Raw genomic sequence first — 12216 nt, 5'->3', positions numbered from 1 at the left:
TTAACAGATTTGTTGTACTGAGAGACAAGACAGGCAATGCCTTCATAGAAAGATGTTCGCTATTGATCACAGAACCATGGCAATCACAGATGTGGACCTCTTCGTCCGAAGCAAATCGACGGTATCGAGTATGTTTCTTCATGGCGCCAAAAATATGGAAAGCACATAATGAGATATCGGGACTGTAAAGAATATTTTTAAGGACGTCGTAGTGAAATTTTTTCAGCGTAGTAAACAACTTTGGCAACATGTGGACCTGCCAGCACGTTGCAAAGGTTACATCTAGTACGCTGCCGAGCTTTCGCTAGGAAACCCTTCACATGCTCCGTACAGTCCCGACATCTCTCCCTAAAGAAGCAGTACACCAGACAACACTTTGAACACTTCATGGAGAAGTGCATAGCTGCGACTCCATCACACAGCAAAGCATTCGCAGAAAGTCTGATACGAAACACCGGTTCTGTGTAATGCTGTGTTTGTAATACGTTTTGTGGCAGGAAAGATTTCAGAACAAAGCTAACTGCGGCCGAAGTTTGTTACTTCCGCAAGAGAACGGGCAAAAGCTATCACTGCTCTGTTAACTTCTCTAGAACACATGTCATTTGTTGAAAAATACGAGTGAATGGAAAAATGATAGAGACAAGAAAAATTTTGAGAAAAGTAAACGCTAAGAATACTAGACACTTTACTAAATGGTTAAAATGGCACTAAGCACTATGTGACCTAACATCTGAGGTCATCAGTCCCCTAGACTTAGAACTACGTAAATCTAACTAACCTAAGGACATCACACACATTCATGCCCGAGGCGGGATTCGAACCTGTGACAGTAGCAGCAGTGCGGTTCCAGACTGAAGCGCATAGAACCGCTTGGTCACAGCGGCTGGCTAGACACTTAACCCCATAAAGTTCAGAAGAAGAGGGGAAGTACACAAATGAGGCTAAAAAGCGAAAGGAAAGAACGCGATGGAATATTTTAGGGAAATAGAGGTGCTCAAAAACGCAGACGTTCAGTTTCGGCAAATTCATTTGAAGAGGGTGAGGATACACTAGTTCTGATCAAGTATCAAGTGAAGTTGAACATGACGATGAGATCGAATGTAAAGGATGTGGACATAGTGGTAACTGCATCCGAATAAAATAATACTCGAAGAAGCGTATCATGTGCAAGAGTTTGTCTCATAAAACTCGTTTTTCTTTTGTAACTTGCCTGTCGTGAGGGCCGAGCGGTTCTAGGCGCTTCAGTCCACAACCGCGCGCCTGCTACGGTCGCAGGTTCGAGTCCTGCCTCGGGCATGGATGTGTGTGCTGTCCTTAGGTTAGTTAGGTAAGTAGTTCTAGGTTCTAGGGGACTGATGACCTCCGATATCAAATCCCATAGTGCTCAGAGCCATTTGTTTTCTTTTATAACCATTTGCCAGAAATTTGATGAAGTCGGCTTAAAAAAATCTGGTCATATTCTATTCAGAGATTCTTAATTCTGATGATTATTTTGAGGGTTCCATTTGTTACTGTCTTTTACCGATTGTGGCCATCTAATCCTGAGTTCCAACATCTAACTCACCCAGTAGTGTGGTGATAGTCGGCTACTTTCAACATCTGTTATAATCGCTTAAAATTAAAGTCATTTCAATACTTCCCTCTTAGGTTTTTGTGTACGTTTCCAGTATTGATAATTAATTGCGGAATTGTAAAATATTACTTTTAAAGTTTTCAAATAATTACAGGTAAGGATATTTTGAAACACTGTTAATCGCACACCATTTTACGGTTTAAAGTCTTCATTGTGGGACGTAGAACTAGTTCCGGAACCAGAACGTTCACTCTCCCACAGCGCTGAGTATTAGTCAGTTTTAGGTCATAAACAGAATGAGAGCGGTTTCACAACCACCGTGCTAGCCGAAATTTGTCCCCTGGGATTTTTTCTTGTTGCCTATGATGAAAGGGGACCTAACGGGGAGCGTTTTCAGGAGACATAAGAAATGGATCTAAAGCCACCGCACACGTGAAACAACGATCACGAAAGCAAACAATCAGCTCAAAGAGGATGACCGTTGGTCAACCGATTAAAAGCGAGCTATAGTAGAGACACGCACAGGAAATGGAATCTTGTTGCTTTTCTTTAATTAATAAAATTGCAGCCAAATAGCCATAAACAGTTACTTTGCTTAACATCTTAGATTTACCTTTACATTTTACATTTCTGCATATTCATTTATCGATTTCACTCTTTCACTGCACAGTTCTAAGTGATATCATTCACAGGCTTCGTTACACAGTTGTGGTTGGGTCGTGATAAGTTTTGTTTCTGCAAATTAGATGATGAAAACCGAGAATAGAAAGTCTAGTTACGACATGTCGCAGCTCGAAGTTTTGTGCTGTCCATGAGTGGTTCGTCATTGCTTCGGTGCCATTGAACTCCTGCCATACATTTTCTCGTTTGTCCTCCATGATCTTCAGTTGCTTTCCGGAAGCCCTTGTGTGTGGCACCATATATCGAAGTTTGATGTCTTCAATTAGGAATGTCTCTCTCGCTAGCAGGTACACTAGTCTAGATCTTGTTGTCTTTGAGAGACCTAGTGCTGTTTTTAGATAAGTCGATTTTACCTTTTCCAGTGTTTCTAGATTTTTTTCTGTCAGGTGGTCCCATGGCCTCCATCCCATAGGCCAGGATTGGCAAGATTTTTGCGATGAATAATTTCTTGGCTGTTTCTAGGCTGAGTAGGCGGATGTTTTTGATGTCCTGTATTGCTATTATTGCTTGGGCTGCACATTCTATTGTATGTTTTGTGAAGCATTTGGCTGTTGGTTGCAATGTCACCCCTAGGTATTTAAAGTCCGGTGAAATTTTTATTTTTTGTCTTCTGATATTGATTTCCACATTCTTGGGTGTTTTGCCTCCTTTTCTGAAAATCACCATTTCTGTCTTTGTTATGTTTATTTGTAGTTTGTGTTCACTGCACCATTTGTCTAATTTCTCAATGATTTTCTGCAGCTTCTGTACGTCTGTTGAACCTACGGCTATGTCGTCAGCGTATGCATATACATATACATCTTCTTCATTTCCTCCAGTTCGGAGTACTTCTTCAGTGGCAAGAATATACAGCAAAGGGCTCATTGGGTCACTCTGCAAGACTCTGTTCGATTGCAGAATGAGGTTCGAAAAAGAGAGGTTGTCTGATATTGTGATTACGTTGTATTCGAGGATAGACTTGATAATTCTTGCCCAAACGGTATCTTCTCCCATTGTGTTTTCCAGTTTTCGGGCTATGAGATCTCTTTCCAGTAGGTCAAAGGCTTTGGTAAAGTCTATGAACACCGTGTAGAACATTTGTTTCTTTTGTAGCGCTTCATCGATTTTGTTTAGAAGAAGCCTGACTTCCGTAGGTGTTGATCTTCCAGATCTGAAACCGATTTGTCGTTCTGGGAGATGACTGTCCACAGAGGATTTGGCTTGTTGTGCAATTATCTTTGAAAACATCTTGAACTGAGTATTTTCCAGGGCTATGCCACTGTACTTGTTTGGGTCCGTTGGGTCTCCTCTACCTTTGTAGAGAACTTTTATTGTCGAGTGTCTCCACTGTGTCGGAATTCGTCCAAGTTCTTGTTTCTGCTTTTGTAGTCCCTATGCCTGAAACCTCCGATCACTCACTGACAAATTTGGTGACGTGTCTCACCCACGAAAGGTTTACGAATGGAACGACGTTAACCGCGTATCACTAAGACGCCCGCAATCCACAATGGGCTCCGCCAGAAGTCTATAAGGGAGTTGGGGATACGCGGGCGCTAACAAAAGAGTCCCTCCATCTGCATATTTCATTTTTAGTGGGCGTCACCGCGGATTGCTCCTCCCCGAGCGGGAATAGAGGTTCACGAACGAATCACCCCGCCCCGTCCATATAGCCCCTTATTACAGCAAAATGTGGGAAGAGGCAGAGATGAAAAAAAAAAGCACAGTATCACCATTTGCATGTTAACAGCTATAAAACTCTCCCCGCGGTATTTGCACCTCGCGCGCAAAAAAAGTATGCATGTTTCATTTGTGTTCGTATTGGGCGTGTGCTGTCTCCTCAGGCGAGGCTCGTTGCGTATGCAGATGGCTGGCGCTAAGGGAGTCGCAGCCGACACGTACACACACGCCCGCAGTGTGCGGCGGCGCAGATTGCGTGAGTCACACGACCAATATGCAGTTACGGTCCGTCTGCTTTGCCCTGCCCTGCTCAGCTCGTCTCTCACGAGGAAGCGGCGGCAGCCGGCGAGGTCACCGCCCCCGCAGCGGACACTCCTCCAACCCGCTAATGGGCTCTCCTCTCGTTTACTGTCACCGTCAATACACAGGCCGTGCGTCCGATTACACCGCCGAGCATTAGTACTGCATATTCCTATAACGATATACAGGGTGAACCAGTATTCGCTCACTTGGACACCACAGCGCGATTCCTTGGATACTGACAGTAGGGAATAGAGTTGTACCTTGGAACTTTTATTAGACTTCTGTAATAGCACTTACAAGGGAACCTCCCCATCGCACCCCCCTCAGATTTAATTATAAGTTGGCACAGTGGATAGGCCTTGAGAAACTGAACACAGATCAATCGAGAAAACAGGAAGAAGTTATGTGGAACTATGAAAAAAGTAAGCAAAATATACAAACTGAGTAATCCATGAGCAAGATATGCAACAGAAAGGAACCTATGGTATCAGTAGCGCCGTGGTCCCGTGGTTAGCGTGAGCAGCTCCGGAACGAAAGGTACTTGGTTCAAGTCTTCTCTCGCGTGAGAATTTTTATTTTCGCAAAGTTACGATCTGTCTGTTCGTTCATTGAAGTCTCTGTTCACTGTAATAAGTTTAGTGTCCGTGTTTTGCGACCGCACCGCAAAACCGTGCGATTAGTAGACGAAAGGATGTGCCTCTCCAATGGGAACCGAAAACATTTGATCTCAAGGTCATAGGTCAACCGATTCCTCCACAGGAAAACACCTCTGGTATATTCTATACGACACTGGTGACGGCATGTGCGTCACATGACAGGAATATGTTGTCGACCCACCTAACTTGTACACTTGGCGAATGGGTGAAAAGATTCTTCTACCTTGCCCGATTTAGGTTTTCTTGTGGATGTCATAATCACTCCCAAAAACGTGATGAAAACGTAAGAGTTTGTCACATAAACTGCAACAAATAAATGCAACAGTTTCACAGTCGCACAGTTTTCCCCGTGCTCTTTCAAAACATATGTTTGTAACGTTTTAAAATTATTCCGTGTGTAGACTGTCAAATCCTGCATATGTCCAAGCAAATCTGAACATGTCCTGGAATTTTGGAGAGCGAAGTTGATTATGTGTGAGTACCTGAACTTTGATCATTGTCTCAAAATAAAAAATTAAAATTTTCACTGGAGGGAAGACTTGAACCAAGGACCTTTCGTTCCGGAGCTGTTCACGCTAACCACGTGACCACTATGCTACCGAACCCAATACATTCTTGATGTTACCTATGTTTCGCATGGACTACTCAGTTTGTATATTTTGCTTATTTTTTTCATAGTTCCACACAACTTCTTCCTGTTTTCTCGATTGATCTGTGTTCAGTTTTTCAAGGCCTATCCACTGTGCCAACTTATAACTAAATCTGAGGGGGGTGCGATGGGGAGGTTCCCTTGTTAGAAACGACGGGCATTCAATAAATGTCCAACAAATTTCTTTCTCGGCCAGTTTAGCTTGACAAAAATATGGAATTTCGAAGACAGTTACTGTTCTCGAAAGAAGAGATTAGGTGACCGTGCAGCTTTTACCTGGAATAAATGATGATTAACTGAAGCCCTCAGCTGCCGACAGGTGTTGTTGATATACCTCGACGTGGACAGCTGAATGTGTGTGCCCCGATCGGGACTCGAACCCGGGACCTCCTGCTTACATGGCAGACGCTCTATCCACCTGAGCCACCGAGGACACAGATGAATAGCGCGACTGCAGGGACTTGTTCCTTGCACGCTTCCCGTGAGACTCACATTCCCAACTGTCCACAATTCTACATATGTAATGTACCTTGTAGACATTTGCCCATCCACTCATTTATTCCAGGGAAAAGCTGCACGGTCATCTACAGTATCTCTTCTTTCGAGAACAGTTACTGTCTTCGAGTATATAGTTAAAGGCTACCCTGCCATTGACCTTGATCTGTGCGAATGCGCACAGGTTGCCCAAACCCTTACGGGAATCACCAAAGTGTGCGCGAGTAATGAGTGGATGGGCAAATGTCTATAAGGTACATTACATATGTAGAATTGTGGACAGTTGGGAATGTGAGTCTCACGGGAAGCGTGCAAGGGATAAGACCCTGCAGTCGCGCTATCCATCTGTGTCCTCGGTAGCTCAGATGGATAGAGCGTCTGCCATGTAAGCAGGAGGTCCCGAGTTCGAGTCCCGATCGGGGCACACATTTTAGCTGTCCACATCGAGGTATATCAACAACACCTGTCGGCAGCTGAGGGCTTCAGTTAATCATAATTTAATATGGAATTTCTTGTGGGACATCGTGAAATGTTTCCGCTCCAGCCCAAATAGTTTCATAATAATGTCGCGTGATTAGCGCGTCGCGTAGACCGTTCGCCGGGTGCAAGCCTTTCGATTTGATGCCACTTCGGCGACTTACGCGCCGATGGAGATGAAATGATGATGATTAGGACAACACAACAACCAGTCCCTGAGCGGAGAAAATCTCAGACACTCAGCCGGCAATCGAACCCAGACCCTTAGGATTGACATTCTGTCGCGTTGACCACTTTTTTTTTTAATACAACAAAATATAACATATTCCGTCTCTCTCTCTTTTTTGTTAACAAACTAACAGTACACAGTGCAACAGTTCTTCAAGGTACCGTTTAAACATATGCAAATGATTGATAGTGTAACAACAATATTAGAAAAAACATTAAATGCGACAAAATATAATACGTTATGACTCCTTCTCTTTTTTTTTAATGCATGAGAACGCGGATAAGGGTGCTGCATCATGTGACAGGTAGGCATGGCACACCCCAACTTTGAGGGTGGTCAAGGAAGACGCTGCAGAGATAACCGGCATATGTTTGTCGATAAGATGGTTTCCGGGTGAGGGTGCTACGCGCGGTCACAACTTTTGTACCAGAAGGCGAGGACTGTATGTGGACCACTCTGAAAGAGGTATTCTAGAGCCTGTCCTTGAAACCAGATGAGTGTATGGTGCTTAGGAAGAGGGTAGTGAAATGTCTGGGGCAATAACAAGAAATGTGGGGTTACCGTCGTTGGAGGGGCACGGAGGTAAAAGCCCACGATTCGCTGGATGAGGAGCCAAACGTTTCGTTTTAGGAGGCACGTAAGACTGTGCTCGTCGGTGTCTTCGAGCTGACAGTCAGGGCAGAGTGGGGAGGTGGCCAGTCCTATGCGATAAAGCCGACTATCAGTCGGGCATTTGCCATACACTAAAACGTACCAGAGTGCAGAGACAGACGACGGTAAAAAGAGTGCATGCACGCACCCTCAAACCGTTCGCCAGTTAATGTCAGGGTGCTGCAGCAAGCGTTGGACAGCATAAACAAACGATAATAGTCTTTTGTACTGGGAGGGCGGGTGACTGGCAGATCGGCCCGAACGTAGCTGAGTTCTATGAAACTATTGCGACGTGGTACAATAATGGAGAAATAGGTGCCACATTGACCGGTGGATCCACAGAAGCTGGTCGGTGGATATCTAAGAGACTGCGTGTTAAGGACGGGACGGGCCCTCGCCAGTGCCGGCCGGAGTGGCCAAGCGGTTCTAGGCGCTACAGTCCGGAACCGCGCTACCGCTACGGTCGCAGGTTCGAACCCTGCCTCGGGCATGGATGTGTGTGATGTCTTTAGGTCAGTTTGGTTTAAGTATTTCTAAGTTCTAGGTGACTGATGACCTCAGATGTTAAGTCCCATAGTGCTCAGAGCCATTTGAATCATTTTTGAACCCTCGCCAGTGTCGCAACATAGCATGGACAAAGAGTGCAGAAGATTGTGCCCGCGCGTTGACGAGGCCGAGGGCACCTTTCGCAGGAGGCAGTATTAGAGTGTCCCCGCTGACACGAAATATCCAAACGCTAATTCGATGCGACGGCCACGGAGTAACGGCATTGGGAGGATCTGGATTACGTGTACCAATTTAGGGGCGACATGCATGTTAGGACGCACGTTGGAGTTGGTTTAAGTTAGGGTGCACTTGACCGCGAACATGGTGCTGAATCGACTGCAAAAGCCGCCGGTAAGCGAGGACCACTGTGCTGCGAATGGAGCTCGTAAATTCGATACCCAAGTAACAAAGGGTAGTACTGACTGGGAGTGGGGTCGGCAACATAACCGGGAGGCCACGCCCAATGTGCATCATAGTCGATTTGCGGACATACAGAATGCTACCCGAAATACGTCCATACTGGTGGATCCATTGGATGGCGTCATTGAGTTCCGTGGAGGAGCAGGTGAGAAAGAGGAGGTCGTCCGCATAAGCCCTGCAGTGAAAGGTGCAGTCATGTAAAGTGAGACCCTGCAGCCTAGAGGTAAGACCACAGATGAGGGGCTCAAGTGCAATAGCATATAGTAAAGAAGACGTAGGGCAATCCTTGACGCACAGAGCGGCGTATAGGAATCGGCCACTCAGCTATCGGGGGCGAACAATAGTTTCATGAAGGTCCTATAAGTGGCGATGCTATACGTAGGCTTCAAAATGGCGTCTGTAGCAGAGTTCCGTTCCAAGCAGAGAGCGGCCATTGAGTTTCTTTTGGCACAAAACCTGAGAGCTCAGATATTAATAGGTACTTGGAGAATGAGCAGCGTATAGGAATCGGCCACTCAGTTATCGGGGGCGAACAATAGTTTCATGAAGGTCTGATATGTGGCGACGCTATACGTAGCCTTCAAAATAGCGTCTGTAGCGGAGTTCCGTTCCAAGCAGAGAGTGGCCATTGAGTTTGTTTTGGCACAAAACCAGAGAGTCTCAGATATTAATAGGTACTTGGAGAATGAGCGGCGTATAGGAATCGTCCACTCAGCTACCGGGGGCGAACAATAGTTTCATGAAGGTCCGATATGTGGCGACGCTATATGTAGGCTTCAAAATGGCGTCTGTAGTGGAGTTCTGTTCCAAGCAGAGAGCGGCCATTGATTTTCTTTTGGCACAAAACCAGAGAGTCTCAGATATTAATAGGTACTTGGAGAATGTCTTCGGAGAAAGTGAGCAAAAGAACGCTGACTTGTTGGGCGAAACGTCTGTCATCATCGCAACGAGGTCGCGCGAACCTGGCCGATCTACACCTTGCCGGTGACTCGTGCAATGACAGAACGTGCGGACGCTCTCATTCGAAGTGATCGACGTGCCACACCTTGCTGCTCAACTGGATGTCTCTGTTGGTAGTGCTGACATACACGCACACCACCTGGGGTACGCAAAGGCGTGTGCCCGCTGGGTTCTTCGCTGCCCTACACGTAAAGAGCAGTGAAGGACCATGTGTGCGGAATTGGTGCGATGGGTTGCTTCGAACCGGAAACAAGACGGCAATCCGTTGAGTGGCACCATGCCACCTCTCCTCCGAAGAAAAGTTCAAAACTACACCCTCAGCCGGCACAATCATGGTGGCTGTCTTCTGGGACACTTAAGGGGCTATTCGCTTTGAGCTCCTCTCTGGTGGTGAACGATCAGCTCGGAAATGTGTTGTGCCACCCTCGGAAAAATGAAGAAACGAATCGTCACCCCAAAAATGTAAACGAACGTGGCCTTTTCCATGGCAACGCAAGGCCGCAGACAAGTCTGTTCACCCAAAAGGAGCTCACAAAACTTCAATGAACTGTTCTTCCTCATCCACCATACAGCCTGGACCTCGCACCTTCCATTTCTCTGAGCCAATGAAGAACGCGCTCCGCGGGAAGCGGTACGTGGATGACTAGGAAGTTATTGATAGAGCAAGACATTGACACCGACGTCGGTCAGTAGGATGGTACCATGCGGGTGCTACCATGTGGGCATACAGGAACTCGCAGTGAGGTGGTCGCAATGAACGGTGGCTGTGTTGCAAAACAAGGTTTTGTAGCCAAAAGAGGCTAGAAAAATATGGTGTATTGGAATCCTGAATGAAACCGACCTGCTTTCAGAAAAAATGTCTTTCATTATTTACTTAACGCAAATCATATATTTTACTATGCCATTTTTAAATGGTAACATTTACTATTTGTCTGCCGCACGCTCTTTTTTGAAGTTACAAATATTACTCCGGAAATGTAAGATGTTTAGCCAACGGCCTTGCCGCAGTGGTAACACCGGTTCCCGTCAGATCACCGAAGTTAAGCGCTGTCGGGCTGGGCTAGCACTAGGATGGGTGACCATCTGATCTGCCTAGCGCTGTTGGAAAGCGGGGTGCACTCAGCCCTTGCGAGGCAAACTGAGGAGCTACTTTGATTGAGAAGTAGCGGCTCCGGTCTCGGAAAGCGACATACGGCCGAGAGAGCGGTGTGCTGACCACATGCCCCTCTATATACTCATCCAGTGACGCCTACGGAATGAGGATGACACGGCGATCGGTCGGTACCGTTGGGCCTTCATGGTCTGTTCGGGAGGAGTTTAAAGTAAGGTGTTTCCAAATGTTAAGAAATATTCCAGGTTACAAGTTGGTCATACACCTTAGAACAAATATTGTATTGAATTTTAAAGGTGTTGCAGTCGTGAAAGTCTTGCTACGTCATAACTCCGTTGACCACCCATAAATAGTAAGTAAAATCAAATTGAGTATAATCGTCAGACAAATGAAAACGACACAAATGGAATAAAAGTTGAAAACTGTTTATTATTTCAAAATAATAGCCATAAGTGTTGACACATTTACCCCGCTGTGAGACAAGACGGTAAATGACTCGTCGAAAAATATTTGCGATTGCCTACGGAACCATGATTGAATCCAGGCTTGGACCTCTTCGTCTGAAGCATTTCTGTTCCCACGAATCTCTTTCTTTTGGACACCAAAAGTATGCAAATAGCGTGACGACGGGGAGATAGAGATTGAATGAAGGCTTTGTATTGACTTCCCAGCGAACTTTTGTAGTGCAGTCGAAACAACTTTGGTAATATGTGTTTTTTTTTCGACAATGTCAATACATTTCGAAAGGGAAGATACACGAAACGAACATATATTTGCGTTTTCATGACAAGTTAGATTCTTAATACATTAAAGAAACACAGTTAATTTGCAACTATCATATGGTCAATGGCAGAAGACTATTTTTTCCATTTACGGGTACAAGATGGTGCACCACCGAGGAAGTATGGCTTAATTGCCCACACGTTGTTTACTGATGTGACAGAAGTCACAGGATAGCGATATTCACATATACTAATGGCGGTAGTATCACGTACACAAGGTATAAAAGGCCAGTGCATTGGCAGAGCTGTTAGTTGTTCTCATGTGATTCAAGCAAAAAGGTCTTCGACGTCATTGTCAACGCATGACAAGAATTAACGGGCTTCGAACGTGGAATAGCAGTTAGGGCTAGACAGATAGGACATTTCATTTTGGAAATAGTTAGGGAATTCAATATTCGGAGACCTACAGCACCAAATTGTTGGCCGGCCGTTGTGGCCGAACGGTTCTAGGCGCTTCAGTCTGGACCCGCGAGACCGCTACGGTCGCAGATTCGAACCCTGCCTCGGGCATGGATGTGTGTGATGCCCTTAGGTTAGTTAGGTTTAAGTAGTTCTAAGTTCTAGGGGGCTGATGAACTCAGATTAAGTCCCATAGTACTCAGAGTCATTTGAACCATTTTTTTTTTTTGCCAAATTGTACGACGTGCGACAATAATTATACTGATGTGAAAAAAATGTTGCTTACCGTTTTAGTGAAGTTTAGTGTTGTCTCCTTGAAAGTAGTTGCCTCCTGATTGCACATACTTTTTCCAGCGCTTCTGCCGTTGATGGTAACATTTCTGGAACTCATCCTGTAATTTTCTCCAAGACCCTCGTCACAGTTTTTTGGACATCTTGTGTTGTTTGAAAATGGTGTCCCTAGACCGCCGTTTTGACTCTTGGAAATAGAAAAAAAGTCTTATAAATTTGCTTCACCAGTAACAATATCTTCCACATACCTTTAACATATTATGCAGCGGAATGAGATTTTCACTCTGCAGCTGAGTGTGCGCTGATATGAAACTTCCTGGCAGATTGAAACTGTATG

General features: G+C 45.3%; 1 non-coding gene and 1 pseudogene across 1 annotated transcript; one reads left to right on the top strand and one right to left on the bottom strand.

The window, feature by feature from the left end:
- Positions 1–5877: 5877 nt before the first annotated feature.
- Positions 5878–5951, bottom strand: Trnat-ugu (transfer RNA threonine (anticodon UGU)). The gene has a single exon. It is a non-coding gene; the product is annotated as a tRNA-Thr (tRNA).
- A 4334-nt stretch (positions 5952–10285) lies between these two features.
- On the top strand, positions 10286–10403 carry LOC126092979 (5S ribosomal RNA; annotated as a pseudogene).
- Positions 10404–12216: the final 1813 nt, after the last annotated feature.

Source organism: Schistocerca cancellata, chromosome 7, assembly GCF_023864275.1.
Source record: "Schistocerca cancellata isolate TAMUIC-IGC-003103 chromosome 7, iqSchCanc2.1, whole genome shotgun sequence".
Classification (NCBI taxonomy): domain Eukaryota; kingdom Metazoa; phylum Arthropoda; class Insecta; order Orthoptera; family Acrididae; genus Schistocerca; species Schistocerca cancellata.
Note: the sequence above shows the minus strand (reverse complement) of the source record. Positions and strands in the feature narration are given on the sequence as shown.